A 15,833-nucleotide genomic window follows, 5' to 3' on the forward strand; every position below is an offset into this window, starting at 1 on the left:
GGAAGCACCAGCATGTGCAAGATCACACCTGTCTGGAATGGGTGACCTTCTTATTCCCGGTTATGCCTGGCGAAGGTTTCCCAAACAGACTCAAGAAATTAGGGACAGGATGAAGAGGCAAGGGATGTCATCCCTAGGAACAAATTCTTCCTTAATTAGTCATATGAGTCCAAAGAACTTACTGCAACAAAACACTCTTCACGGGACCTGTGTCCACAGTTGCAATTCTGATTTGCCTTGCTCCCTTCTCTCAGGATGCTCAACTCCACCACCTCAGGGCTGTTGTACAGGCCGATCTCTGTCTTCACACCCCCAGTCAGCTCTTCCTTGTTTATGAGCAGCAGAACCAGCAGCACATCTCCTGGTTCATTGATTATCAGCACAAAGAGGTTGTCCCCAACGCACTCCAGGAGTCTCCTGGGTTGCTCGCGCCCAGGCCTGTTGCCCTTCTGCCCCACCAGGGTGACTGAAGATCCTGATGAGCACCAGGACCTGAGATTGCAAAGCTTTTTCTGACTGCGAGGTTTCATTTGCTTCCTCTTCTTCATCACGCAATGGTCACCTGTGTTAGTCCATTCTCTGAGCCTTCCCCACCAGCTCTTGGCTGGCCCACCACTGCTTTGTACAGAGCACACTAACCTCCTCCTGTCTCTCCTGAACCACCCGCATCCAGCCATGTGAGGTATCCCACCCATGGCACCTTTGTCCCTCCTCAAAAGTCCTTATTCCTCAGCCTCAGTGAATGGATGTTAAAATAAACCAGATATTCATGTTTGAATGGAACAAATTGAAGTGTTGCATGGCTTGCAGACCTCACAGAGTTGTTGTCTATGGTGCTTTGCCCACAGCAAACTCTGGTCTGGTTTTAAGAGGTATTGAGATGTGCATTGAAGAGGACTTTTAAGGGAAAGATTACTCGAGTCCTTAGCCCAGGAGCTGTGGTCAGGATTAGTTGACTACCTGAGGACTTGCTGGATCCAACCAACCACCTCCAGCTCCCTCAGCAGCACGATCGAGGTGACCCCGTCCCAGCACATGCCCGCGGTCCTCACCCCAGAGCCTTGTCCTGGGTGCTTCTTCATTCCTCTCCTGCTCGCAAAGGAAGATGATTTTGTGCCTGCCACTTCCACACCAGCACGACCCATCTGTCTCACCTTCACCTCGAGGTCCACAATAAATCTGTGCTTTCCTTCAGATCGGTGTTTCCCGTTGTGCTTTCGTGCATTGATAATTCCAGTGCCAGGAAGACAACAGGCAGCATCTTTACTAAAGAGCATCCTATTGCTTTCAGATCTCCAGTTTGTCCAAGTAAGCTTGAATTTTGATCTTGTCTTTACAGTTTCTCCTAACATAGCATCTTTTTCAAATGTGCAAATTCGTTGCCTTCATCAATAATCTCACTCAATGACTGTTCCCTCACTAAAGAAAAAAGACACTATATGGGCTCTGTTGAAAAATTACGAGACAATCTTATTTTTAATGCATGAAGCAAATCAACAGTGATTATTTACAGGAAAAAAAAAAAAAGGCATGAAAGTCCCAGTATTTCTAGAGAAATCTTCATGAATCGATAGCATCTGAGTAACACGGAGAGAAAGAGGGTTGGAGGATATGTCACAGACGAAAAAGCAATCAGGAACTAGTGCATAACTCAAACCTTTTAAAAATTAACGTCAATGCTGTCCATATGCTGCATTATTTAATGTGGCACGGTTACAATACGCTTTGAGTTATCCAAGTTGTCAGCTCTGAACCAGCCTCCTATGGCTTTACAGACGTCTGAGACAGAGACATATTTTTGACAAACGTCCCATTAAAGCTGCCATTTGAGAGACCAGCAGATGAGAGTCAAGGTGTCCTCTGGGCCAGAAGTAGGTTCACACAAGACAGGTCACAGGCTCCTTCTTCTTCTCCCACCACTGAGCTTTCAAGGCACTGCTGGAGAGGGTTTCCTTCCGAGACCGGTTCCTGCAAACCTCTAAGCCCTTAACCTCTGTACTACCCTACACAACCATGTCTACGTACTTCACTACGCACCAAGGGGAGAAGGACTAGTTGTGGTTTGCTGTGCATCCACCAGTTTCTCCTGACGTCCCGAGCTCTTACTCTGAAGGAGGTATAGGGGAGATCTGAGCTTTCCAGTCTACCTGGGATAACCCTGAACGTGCTCCTCAGGCATCTTCCTTGCAGTGTGGCCTGTCCTAGCCCTCCTGGGCAGCCATCCTGGCCTTCACTAAAAAATATATATATAGGTCTCCACTATGCTATTAAATCTTCAAAGCTTCTGCAAGTGTTTTGCCCTTTAGTCTGTTCTTTTATTATCATAGAATTATATAATGTCCTGAGCTGGAAAGACCCACAGGATCAGAGTCCAACTGCTGTCCCTGCACAGGACACCCCACAGCTCACCCCGTGTGTCCGAGGACGTTGTGCAGTCTCTTCTTGAGCACTGTCAGGTTGGGGCCATGTCAACAGTCACGCCTCCTCTTGTGGGTCCTCTAGTCTCTGCTCCACAAAGCAGCCATGCGTGGTGTCCCCAAACTTACCTTCAGCATCACACCCAACCTGTACTGGGGCAAAGCCTCCCTTGCTGCCCCTTCTGCTTTCCTCCATGTCCTGGTCCAGTTCTAACACTGTTCCTTTAGATTTTAGGCCTGCAACTTCATTTCGAAAGGGCCCCATGTTGTTTCTTGAGCCACGTATTTAACTAACGTGACTTCAGTGTTTCTTCACACGTCACCGCGCCTACACTGACACTGGAGAGCTCTGCTGTGTGCCGTGCATCCCGACATCAAGAGCGACTTCCTCACACCAGGTGTCTGATGTAACATACTTTTTAGCATCCTCATTTAAAACTAGGCTTTCGGCTCCTTGCTTCTGGCATCCGTGAGGAAGAACGAGCCACTTGCAGGGCTACTGGGCCTTAAATACGAAACATCACAGCTCCTGTAACTTGGTATTCTGCCGAAGAGCCTCATCTGATTGCCTGCATCCCACGGACTTTGACCCACAACCACGTAAGCTCTGCCTCAGCCTCTGATCCCTCACCACTCGTGTCTGCATAAAGCAGCTTTAACAATTTCTGCAGCATAAGCAGCAGCAGATTTCCTCTCTGCAACCATCCTTTCATCCCTCCAGTGCAGGAAATCACAGCTAATGCTACCTCATCAGCGCCTTTATCTCCCAACACCTGCCAGCTTTCTACTGCCACGATTAGTGAGAGCCAGCACAGCAACATCACGTACACCGGGGCGAGTTATGAGCACCAGGGCTGCGTACACTTTATTCACGTTATTCATTATATCCTGGGTCTCCCTTGTGTCCTTATTCTGCTTGTACGGCAGTCTGTCCCCCATAAAGCAGCATCTTCGGATGCAGCAGAACCCTGGTCGATGTTGATGCCCAACCTTGGGGCATCCCCCAGCCCAGCCCAGCACTGGGAGGTCTCCACAGTGGAAGCTCAGCCGATCACCTCCCACCACATCCCTGCACACACCAGGGCTGGAGCTCACCACGTCCTTGCTGGAACCACCAGATAGCAGAGCACAGAGTCAACCCGCACTGGGACACAGCCCGTGGGACAGTTCTCCACAGAGCTGTGAGCCCCACGTCACCACCCTGGCAAGAGAGAGATTGTGCTTAAAGCAGAAAGCCAGCCCAGAGTCCTCCGAATGCAACGTCCAGATCAGTGACCGAGGACAAGCAATGAGCTGTGACCAAGGACAAGCAATGAGCTGTGCCCGTGTCCTGGTTTTGTTAAAAACAAGTTTCTCTTTTGGTGAATTTCCCTGTCAGCTCAAGCTTCAGATCAGCTGCATTTTCCTGGAGAACCAGATCCATGTTCTGGTAACACAGCAATGGAATGTGAGGTTATTGATGAGCACGGATGGACATCTGGAGAGAGGGACAACGAGAAACAGGGGACCAGAAACTGACCAACGGAGTGTAACATCCCATTCACCTGATACTGCATAGAAAAGTGGGAGATCACCAGGATCTCGTCCCTTTTCCCTATGGCGACATTAGGAGAGGACCTTGCGAGTCGTCCCTGCGAACCGAGGCCAGTGACAGACTGAATCCAGCTCCGGTTGGCTGCAGAGTCCAGTCCAGGACTTCGGGTGCCGGCTCTGCAGTTGCCGGGACTTTCAAGATTGGTTTTGTATATTTTGTATTATTTTCTCTATTTTTATCAGTAGCATTAGTAAAACATTTTTAATGTTTCCAACTCTCTTCTTTATAGCTTCCCTGAAGAATTTTAAAAAAAAAAGTAAAAATGGTAATAAAAAGCAAAAATTTGGACCTGCAATGCGCACCGACCGGAATTGGTGGGTTTCATCGTCTGAGGTGAATGATGCTTGTCACAACTGGGCAACACCTGCAAAATGTGCTGCGACGGTCCCGAAGAGTTTCTACTGGGATAAGGAGCACGTGAGGGAGGCGCTGAGCACAACCCGTCCCCACGGCCTGGACGGGGTGTCTGCGATGGGGAAAGAACCGGCTGGAGGGCCGGGCCCAAGGAGCTGCGGTGAACGGAGCCCAGTGCAGTTGTTGGCCCGTCACGAGTGGTGTCCCCAGGGCTCAGTGCTGGGCCAGTTCTGTTTAGTCTCTTTATCCAAGATCTGGACAAGGGGATCAGTGCACCCTCAGTCAGTTTGCAGATGACACCAGGCTGGGTGGGAGTGTTGATCTGCTGGAGGTTCGGATGGCCACACAGAGGGATCTGGACCAGCTGGATCGATGGGCTGAGCCCAATTGTCTGAGGTTCATCAAGGCCAAGTGCCGGGTCCTGCACTTGGGTCACAACAGCCCCATGGACGCTCCAGGCTGGGGAAGAGCGGCTGGAAAAGGAAAAGGACCTGGGGGTGCTGGTGCCAGCGGCTGAACATGAGCCAGCGTGTGTCCAGGTGGCCAAGAGGGTCCTGGCTTGTGTCAGGAACAGTGTGGCCAGCAGGACCAGAGAAGCGATTGTGCCACTGCCCTCAGCACTGGTGAGGCCAGACCTGGAATCCTGGGGTCAGTTTTGGGCCCCTCATCATAGGAAGGACATGGAGGGACTAGAGAGAGTGCAGAGGAGGGAACGGAGCTGGTGAGGGGCTGGAGCACAAGTGTGATGGAGCGGCTGAGGGACCTGGGGGGTTCAGCTGGAGAACAGGAGCTGAGGGGAGACCTTCTGATCTCTGAACTGCCTGAAAGGAGCTTGGAGCCAGGGTGGGTCGGGCTCTGCTCCCCAGGAACAAGCACCAGGAGCAGAGGAAACGGCCTCAAGTTGCGCCAGGGGAGGTTGAGGTTGGATCTGGGGAACAATTTCTTCCCCAAAGGGCTGTGGGGCATTGGAACAGGCTGCCCAGGGCAGTGCTGGAGTCACCATCCCTGGAGGGTTGGACAGACGGACATGAGGTTCTCAGGACATGGGGCAGGGACAGGGGCGGGGAACGGTTGGACTTGATTATCCTGAGAGTCTCTTCCATCCGAAATGATTCCATCATTCCAAGCCCATAAGCAACAGGCCGAGGTCCGTGTGGGGTACGAGCTGCTCCACTCCCACACCGGGGAGATGCTGAAGCCACGATTCAGTGAAACAGCATCTCAGACGGGACACATCCTGCATGAACCTCTTCTCCTATTTGGAAGTTTCTGAATGTGTCAAGACCTGCAGCTCAGGAGACAGCGGCCAACTGAGAGCAACTTCTGCAGCCCCAGGCCCTCCTGGAGCTACGTTTGTGCAAATGGGTGCACATCCGTAAGGAAAAGGGGAGAGAGCACCCCAAAATCCTGCAGCCGGGCCCTGCACGGCCTTTGAGGAAGGCTGGTCTTGGCAAAGAGCTCCAGCAGGGCCTTCACAGGCGGCATCTGGAGCAGCATCCATAGGGAGACCAGCTCTGTGTTAGGCAATGACAGATGGTCCCCACAGGCACACAGGACACGTGGAGTCATGCCCAAGTCACACGAGGAAGATGAGGGCAATTGCACATTTAAAACATGAACCCCAAAGTATTTCAATGCGCTCGGGGGTGCAGGGAGCCAGGGAACCCCCGGCAGAGACGGGGAGCAAAGGGCCGGCAGAGCTCAGGAGCCGGGGCACAGAATTAGAGGTTCTCACAGAATTTCGGTGTGAAGACCCTTAAGCGCACTACAGGTTCTGGTGTAGGAGGGAGCGGGGTGGAAGAACTTAAATGTGGGAGGCAATTACAGCAGCCGTGCCAGACAGATAATGAGACAGATCATCACGGCAGACAGCACTCGGGCAGAGGAGCTGTCACACAGATGGCGATGGTGTCACAAAGGGGATAACGGGAGTTCACCCAAGTTCAAGACCAGGAGACACGCCTGGGTTCAATAACCAGGACTGGAAGACCTGGATGTGCATACACACACACCCCAATCTGTGCACACGCACTGATTCTGCTGCCAGCGTTTGGATGTCACCCACGATCACACTGACAACGAACTTTGTACGCTGAGCGCAACAAAGAACGACGAACGTGCTTGGTTTGTGGGTAACGTGAAGCTATTTAAGAATTACAGGAAGGACGATACAGAACTGGAAGCCGTCGTGTAAGACCGACCACACGCGGCCGCAACCTTTGAAAGCGCGAAGCTCGAGACAACATGCGGTGCTGACTCTGCCTATGAACTCCCCAGACTGTCCCCCCGCTCGGCTGGGAGCCCTTCTGAACTGGTTAGATTCCCAGTTTAATTAGTTAACATACATAACAAAGCTTTTTCAATCTCTTTCCCACAGTTTGCAGCTCCCTCCCCGCGATCCTTTCTCATTTCCACACCTTAATTCAACATTTTCTTACCCACAATTGCCCAGCTAGGGAAAAACCAAACAGCCTGAACACATGAACAAAGCAACTTCTGCAGCCCCAAGCCCTCCTGGAGCTACGTTTGTGCAAATGGGTGCACATCCGTAAGGAAAAGGGGAGAGAGCACCCCAAAATCCTGCAGCCGGGCCCTGCACGGCCTTTGAGGAAGGCTGGTCTTGGCAAAGAGCTCCAGCAGGGCCTTCACAGGCGGCATTTGGAGCAGCATCCTTCCCTCCTCGGCCCGGCTGCCCTTCTCAGACACACGTCGGTGAACAAGGGAAAAGAAAGTGTTCCCAAGTAACATCCTCAAAAAGATGAAGAGGGGCAAAGCACTGGGAACAAGCGACGGATGGAAATGGGTGGAAAGAGGCAGCACCGCGCGGGTGGGCTTCGGTCCCATCGCGAGCTTCATTTGAGCTCGCTGTTCCTTTACCGTAGCTCGTAACACCCACTTTGCCTTTCGGCTGCTCCCAAGCGCTGAGCAGATCCCCTGGCCCAGCCTGGGGCTCCCACCGCTGACCAGCACCCACCAGCACCACCACCAGGCTCTGGGACACCAAGCGGGAGCCGGGTTTGCCACGGCTGACACGGCTTCAGCCCGGGCGCCCGAGCCCTTCAGCCTGGCTCCCGCCCTCCCTCGGAAACCTTGGTGCGCACCACCCATCCTTCCACCAGGACCATTTCTACCTCCAGTCCTGACCTTTGAAGGGCATACAGGACTTCATGGGTTTTCTCCAGCTTAGAGATCCCACTAATGACCTTGTTAAGCACCAGCAGAACTGCATCCCCTGCACAGGCTGCCTGTACCACCAGGGTATCGCCCCTTCCTGCGAGCAGCTCTCCCTTCAAAATTGTTCAATTCCCGTCCAAATCGTTCAAATTCCCATTGAAATTTTTCAAATTCCTGTCAAAATTTTTCAAATCCTGTTGAAACTTTTAAAATTCTCACTAAAATTTTCCAAATCCCCGTCAAATTTATACAATTTCAAGTCAAAATTTCTAAAATTCCGGTTGAAATTTGTAAAATTCCTGTCAAAATTTTTCAAATCCTGTTGAAACTTTTAAAATTCTCACTAAAATTTTCCAAATCCCCGTCAAATTTATACAATTTCAAGTCAAAATTTCTAAAATTCTGGTTGAAATTTGTAAAATTAATGTTGAAATTTTTCAAATTCCCGTCAAAATTTTTCAATTCCCGTCCAAATCGTTCAAACTCCCATTGAAATTTTTAAAATTCCTGTCAAAATTTTTCAAATCCTGATGAAACTTTTAAAATTCTCACTAAAATTTTCCAAATCCCCGTCAAATTTATACAATTTCAAGTCAAAATTTCTAAAATTCCAGTTGAAATTTGTAAAATTAATGTTGAAATTTTTCAAATTCCCTTCAAAATTTTTCAATTCCTGTCCAAATTGTTCAAATTCCCATTGAAATTTTTCAAATTCCTGTCAAAATTTTTCAAATCCTGTTGAAACTTTTAAAATTCTCACTAAAATTTTCCAAATCCATGTCAAATTTATACAATTTCAAGTCAAAATTTCTAAAATTCCGGTTGAAATTTGTAAAATTAATGTTGAAATTTTTCAAATTCACGTCAAAATTTTTCAATTCCCGTCCAAATTGTTCAAATTCCCATTGAAATTTTTCAAATCCTGATGAAACTTTTAAAATTCTCACTAAAATTTTCCTAAGCCCCGTCAAAATTTTTACAATTTCACGTCAAAATTTCTACAATTCCAGTTGAAATTCTTAAAGTTAATATTCAAATTTTTAAAGTTTCCTTCAAAATTTTTAAAATCCCCATCAAAACTTTTCAAATTCCGGTCAAAATTTTTAAAATTTCACGTCAAACTTTCTAAAATTGCAGTTGAGATTCTTAAAATTAATGTTGAAATCTTTTGAATTCCTGTCAAAATTTTTGAAATCCTGTTGAAACTTTTAAAATTCTCACTCAAATTTTTCAATTCCCGTCAAAAATGTTCAAATTCCCATTGAAATTTTTAAATTCTCATCAAAATTTTTAAAATCCTGTTGAAATTTTTCAGATTTCCCGGTCACAGCTCTCTCCCCTCCCACAGACATGGATGCGCCGGCGGCAGCTCCAGGACGGCTCTTCCATTGCCATTGACCGTGGCGTTTTAACGTTACACAAGGATTATCACTCCATCTCCCCACTTGCACGAACCCCTGAGCAGCACTTTCTGCACCGCCGGGGTGGGACAGAACCTTCTGCTGCCAAATTTCCATCTTCTGTCACTTGAGGTCAAAGCATCAGCTGTTTGCTTTTTTTTCCCCAACCTTGACCTATTCACTTTGTTGCATATTTGGGCAGCTTGGAGAAGAGGTATCGCACCTGCGTAATTTCTCGCATTTACATTCTGATGACCTACAAGACCACGAGATTCAGATGGAGGAAGGCTGGAACTCACTCAAGAGCATCACTCATGTAGTCCAAACGAACGCTTGTTATTAACACCAAAAAAGGCACCATCATCATGGTAACGGCCCTTCAAGGAGCTGCCTGGTTGCTGCTGGATCGTGCCCCAGCCCCTTGGACCAGGCCCCGATGTTTCCAATGAACAAGTATCTCTAACTCCTGTCCTGCTACAGGATCATGAGATCAAGAAAAGATCTGGAGGTGCAGCGTGCTCGGTACCCACAGCCGGTTTTGCTGCTGACAGCTGAAGCTGAGTATGGTTTTGCAAGGGGCTAAAGTTCATTGCTCACGTCAGGCCAGGGTGCTTGTCTCTGTTACGGTATTAAAGCCGTCATTCCACACCAGCTCAGGCCGTGGAATCACGGAATGTCCTGAGCTGGAAGGACCCACAGGATCAGAGTCCAACTGCTGTCCCTGCACAGGACACCCCACAGCTCACCCCGTGTGTCTGAGGACGGTGTCCAGTCTCTTCTTGAACACTGTCAGGTTGGGGCCGTGATGGCCCATTATCAACAAGAAAACAACATCATCAACACCTATTTTCCTTTGGTTTAACCTTCTCACACCAGTTCCAGGTGGTTCGGGCTCCCACGAGCCGTCCCCTCAGTGGAACAGGCCCCATCAGCTTCAACGGTGACATTTCCCCACTGTTTTTCAGTTTAGTGTTTTGTTGAAGTTTTCGACTTTCCTTCTGAAAATCCAAATACTTGCCTTTGTATGTTTTTCTCAGTTAAAATTTAAAAAGGGAAGAATTCAATACAATATCTGTGAGTGTTTCTGGAGGGGGTGGATTAACCTGTGTTTCCGTCAGCACATCTGCCCTCCCCTATGTGCACTGCAGGCAGGCAGGTGTGTAAGGCAAAATATGAAAAAACGCAAACACACACACATGAAATTCAGTTTGAAAGCCAGCAGGAGAATTTAAAGGGTTCTATAAAGAGCCTCCTAAAAATAGGACGCCTAAATGTGTCAATTTTTAAAATGTGAAAGATGGGCAGCATGTAGAATTTTGGCTACAACAGGTAAAGTTGAACTGTCGGGGCGGGGGGAAGATGAATACACCTCAAAGCCTGCCCGGTACCAAATAAAGGAGCATGAAGCTTCCAGAAAATTCCTACCTTAAAGCCCTTTAAACAAACCACGTCCTTTTCTTGGGAGCAGAAACTGAAGTGACGCCATCAGCCCAAGCTCCGTAAGGACAAGAACTGTTCCCAGCTACAGTTCATACTCCACGCTTTACCGCAGAGCAAAATCAATGTTGTTCTTCAACCAAGAGAAGCGGAGGATTCGCACATTGGACACGTCCTCCCAGACCAGAATGCAGCATGTGCACAGGACCTAATTCCCGCTCACGAGTCCCTCTACAGAGCAGGGATCCACACAAACAAACGCAACCACAAAACAAGTTTATTTGTGTGCTGGTGGAATCAAAGGGCCGTGGACGTCTCCTCGTCCGCAAGCAGCCAACGCTCCTGCAGGCTGGTCCTGCTGGAAACGTTTGCTTTGTTTGAAACTAAAAGTTTTCTTTGTTTGAAAAGAGGGTTAGAGCCAAGTTAAACTTCATCGCTTTCGCATATATATGTTTATTACAGGCTTAACTTTAATCCTGCTTTCTTGGCCAAGTGTCCAAAACAATCTCATGCCAGCTCCTGAATTTACGCTTCTGCAACAGTTGTTTTCAGGAACCGCTCATTCCGGCTGCTCAGCAAGACTGGTACAATGTTGTACGTAACAATTAAGCGTGGCAAAAAAGAGTGTCGTTCTGGGTGATTCTGGTAATGTCTGCACAGCTGACGTGAAAAACAAAGCCAAACTGACCTACCTGACACGCCACAACACTTGTATAGAAAAAAAAGGATTTTAAAGTAAATATACACATGCATACACACAAATTCTCACCTCTTGAAAACTTATCTACGCGGGCACACCGGCTGCGGACCCGCTGCTCAGCGCTCCTTCAAAACAAAACCTAACAACCGGGATGAAGCCAAACCCTCGGTATTCACATAAGCGCGAGGTAACTCGGAAATCCATACAGCTGAAGCTTCCCACAGGACTTGGCGCTTCACAGGAATGAAATCACAATATCACAGCTTGTTTCGTCATCATTTTCCAAGGAAATATTCAGAATTAACTTTGCTTCAGAAGAAGTTTCTTCAAGTTTGCTTAGAATGGTTTTCTGTCTGATCTGGAGCATCAGGCACTCCAAGAAAACACATAAACAGAAGCTCTTAGACAAGGTCTTGCATTCTGACCTGGCAGCAAAATAAAGTTCCCAGCCAAAGGGATTATGAGTTTCTCTTCCCTGTGTGATCCAAAGCGGATACGTCACCAAGGATGAGCAACGCAGGAGAACACTCAGACCCTTGGAAAACAGCCACAAAGCAATGACTTCAAAAGATGTTTATTAGAAAAACTGGACGTTACAAGAGGACCGAGTAGGGAACGAGTTACAACGAGGCACGTGCAGCTTCCCGTCCGCCGCACAGAACAAGGGGGAAGTCTGGAAACACACACAACGCACTCACCTGGAGCTGCCGCCGCGCCGAGTCGCCGCTCGGATCACCTGCCGGGGCTCTTGTAGAAGACATTGAATCCACGGTACGTTTTACATTTACTGCAGAAGCACAGATTGCACGTGCAGTTTTAATAACAGTGAAAACAAGGCTCATCCTCAAGATTTTCTAAATCACTCTCCCAGGCTGTGGCACTAAGATGCTCTATCTCCTACAATCTTGTTTCTTGACTTAATTCAAGGTAACCTAGATTTCAGGTTCTTACAGTGCATTTTTTCCCCACAAATAATAAAAACGTGTTGTTTACACGTGGTTCTACCTGAGACCATTTGCTTGGTTACCTGATTATCTGCCCAAATAAGACTCCCAGGTAAGTCCTTTAGAACCTCATCACGGAGCAGAGAGCAAAACTCGGCTGGACATGGAGCAGAGAAATAAATGAGCACGAGCAACCCAACACAGACGCTAATTCTCAATCAGGAAAATGACCAGAAAAAACACCTCCCTGAACAGATTGAGTCTGTGTCCCAAAGGGACAAAACCAAACGTCAGGAAGGATTAAAAATCTAATTTTCCAATTGTTCTCTTTTCCTCCCAAATGCTGAAAACATGCCTTGTTTCTTAATGTTTTGTTAGAGTTTCAGTTCAATCCAACATCTGTCTGTAGAACTTTAAGGATTATATCAGAAAAATACCAGAAGAGACTAACTATTGAGGTCTTGGTTGTCAACCCGCTTCCCGCCTGCCCCAAACTCACCTTCTCTCTTGCTCTTAGATACGCTATAAATAAAGACAAACGTTTCTATCGACACCAAAATTAATAAATTGAGAAGAGAGAAAATCACGGCCAAGAGACACAGGGCACATAAACCTTCCTCAGATACCACAGGGACCAGATACGAGGACTTAACATCAGCCCAGTCGGTGCTTTAGTGTCTGCCCGTGATCATCTAAAACCAGACAAGAGGATAAATAATGACATTTCAAACAGGAGAAAGTCAGTTAACAGAGTTCTCTAATCCTGTTTTTACACTTCAGTCTTTGAGTAACAGTTTGTCTGAGGCCTGGTCCAGGATAAGTAATGAATACCTACGCTCCTTGACTTTGGTGCTAAACCCTTCTTAACTTTTTTTCTCCTGCAATATGTTGGAAGCTTCTACTCCAAAACAGATAATTATTCCTTGTTGCCTACGTGAGCCTAAATTATTCTACCTGTCAAGGTACTGTCAACACGCGCTATCCCAGGAGGCAACACCAACCACACTCCCCAAGAGCATCTTCTAAGCCTGAGGGCTAAAAGCGGTGAAGACAAAACAAGCACCAGTTTTGCAGAAACTACGAATTTTAAGATTCAGGAGCTACCTGAGAGCTGTGAGCACAACAAAAGAATGAAACCAACGAAATCTTCATGTCTTGAACCTTGAAGAGATGAAGAGATAAGGTCAAGTCAGGCTGATGATGCAGCACAGGTCGGAGACCAGAAATCAAGGGATCTAGAAGAAAAACTCTCACTTCAAATTAACTGTTCGAAGAAGTAACAGTGGTTGACAGGTTTCTGCCATCTGTGAGTGGGTATAAAGCTCTAAAGCTCCCTCAAACCAAGCTGAACTCCAGACCTAACTCAACTCTTGGGTCAGGAGAAGTGTAATACGCGTCTAAATCAACAATTGATTCTCATTTTGCTCCCTTCTCGTGGTATTGCTGAGTCTCACAAATATGAACCTTGCAAAGCAGCGGGTACCTCAGCACGGGGACAACACCCAAAAAGGTGGTTTCAGGCAAATAAAATGGGCGGTTACACAACTGCTTCTTCACCTCACCTCCACTGAGAGCTGAGATCCGGCTTCCTGAATGATTCCATTCAAAAGTACAGAAAGCCAGGAAAAAGTGAAATATCATCCAGTTCCGTGCTGAGAGGGACAGAGACAGAGCCCAGGAAACCTAGAAAGGGAAAATATTGAAACAAATAGATATTAAAAAGAAAGTAGAGTCCTGTTATCTTTCTGTCTCATTTCCCTGTCTGTTGGGTCTGGGGTGGCTGGCTTGGGGTTTTGGGGTTGTGTTGTTGTGGGTGATTTTTGTTTTTTTTAATTACTTTTTGTTTGGTTGGTTGTTTTTTCATTTGGTTTTGTGTGTGTCTGTGGTTTGTGGGTTTTTTGGTTTGTTTTTTCTCCCCAATGTGGGCTGTGAAAGGGCCATGGAAGAGCCATTCATGGGAACGCTACCATTTCCTAAATCAGGATACAACTGAAATTTTTGTACAAAACTCTAAGAAGTAACTGTAAATAATTCCAACCAAAGGTTTGCCTGAGACACTCGTGTTCAAGAAGTGCTGGGCTACAACCAAGCTTGACTTAAGAAGTGAAGACAAATAACTCACCAGCCAGCTCAGTTCATCACAAACATTCTTCAGGGGTTACGAGCGACGAGATGAGGACGGAAGCCAAAACATAATTAGTCGATATAAAGGATCAAGCGCTTGCACACATTTGGTATAAATGAGTTTTAACTTTTGTGGAGCTTAATTTCTGATCAAGTTCAATCAACGTCAATTTCTGATCAAGTTCCATCAACTTCAAATTCTGATCAACTATCTTTTCTAAAATATTTTATTTAAACAATTAATTGACAAAAATAAATCATTTTCACCTACCAACACAGTAACTGCCAAGAGAGAACCAAGGTGAATTATGTAGCCCCCATATGCCTCTTACATCAAGAGCAAAGCTCACAGAGTCTATTGCTGGATCCAGCTCCGTATCTAAAATATGCATTTTTATATAGAAAAACAGTTAAAAATCCATCCTCGTGGTTTGTCCTGCATTCATTTACTCGTTATTGGAAGCTTTGTAAGGAACACACAATGGTTCGAGAGATACGAAACATGCAACTTCTTTGCATTTCCAGCTTGTAGGACCTCAACCTGAAACATATATAGTTATAGAGATTAAAAGAAGAGATTAAAATAGAAAGATACAGTCCATTACAATCGTTCTCCTAAAAACAAAATTCAAAAAGGGAGGAAGCAGATGCTACTTCCTTAAGAAACAAGAAGCAACTTTATCGGACTTTCCTCTCCCACCCAAATACCACTGCTTTGTCCCCATTTTTTTCAGCAAATTAGTTGATTTTAGAGAAATCTAAAACCTAAGAACATGGAAGACTGATTGCTTGACTACATCAGATTTAATGCAACTTTGATGTTACCGTACGTGGACCTTCGGCCCCGCAAAATTCTTTTGGAAATTTTTACCACAATCCAGGATTTTCCTTCAAAAACAGGCTGTATGGGTCATTCACCTACTGCACCCAACAGCACCAAAAGCAGCTTTCCAGCCCTTCCACAACCATCATTCTCACCTGCCCTGAGGCCAAACCAGAAAACAGAAGTGTTGGTGTTATGTTAGATGCTTCCCCAATGCAGATTACAGAAGAAACACCTGCGTTCGAAAGGACTCCTTGTATTGACGGGGCACTGAAACTCAGACACCTGTAAAACTGCATCATTAGATACCAATCTACACCATTAGATACCCACTGACATCGTTAGATACTGATCTACATCATTAGATACCCATTGATATCATTAGATACCCACCTACGTCGTTAGACACTGATCTACATCATTAGATACCCATTGATATCATTAGATACCCACCTACGTCGTTAGACACTGATCTACATCATTAGACACCCTCCTACGTCACTAGACATCCACCTACATTGTTCGTTAGACACCCACCTACGACGTTCGTTAGACACCCACCTACGCCATTCGTTAGACACCCACCTATGTAGTTCGTTAGACACCCACCTACGTAGTTCGTTACACACCCACCTACGTAGTTCGTTAGACACCCACCTACGCCGTTCAATAGACACCCATCTACGACGTTCAATAGACACCCACCTACGCCGTTCAATAGACACCCACCTACGCCGTTCAATAGACACCCATCGACATGAGATGACAGGGATCACAGTTTGGAAGAATTTCCTCCTCATCCTAACTGCTGATGACATGAAGAGTTCTGGACAAGAAAAACAGAGGAAAAAGTGAAAAACAAAGCA

Source organism: Streptopelia decaocto (genome assembly GCF_964273445.1).
Source record: "Streptopelia decaocto genome assembly, chromosome: 23".
In the NCBI taxonomy this organism is placed as follows: Eukaryota; Metazoa; Chordata; class Aves; order Columbiformes; family Columbidae; genus Streptopelia; species Streptopelia decaocto.